This window comes from Leiobunum rupestre, chromosome 3 (assembly GCF_980474605.1).
Source record: "Leiobunum rupestre chromosome 3, qqLeiRupe1.1.hap1, whole genome shotgun sequence".
NCBI lineage: Eukaryota > Metazoa > Arthropoda > Arachnida > Opiliones > Sclerosomatidae > Leiobunum > Leiobunum rupestre.
In genome coordinates, this window is record NC_143386.1 from 31,943,873 (window position 1) to 31,944,088 (window position 216).

The window sequence follows — 216 nt, forward strand, 5'->3', positions numbered from 1 at the left end:
CAGCAATAGCGTAGCTGTAACTTTTTTTTTAGTTAATATAATCTCCCGCCACAAGGGGACCCGAATGGGAGGTGGCGCGAAGAGAAACTCGTTTCGAGCCCTTGGAATCAGAAATTAAAGCTCTCGCATTCAGGGTCACGATATCAGAGACCCGGAATCCAGAAATATCATCAATGGGATACTTCTACTTTACCGTCGACAAGAGCAGCTTGGCGC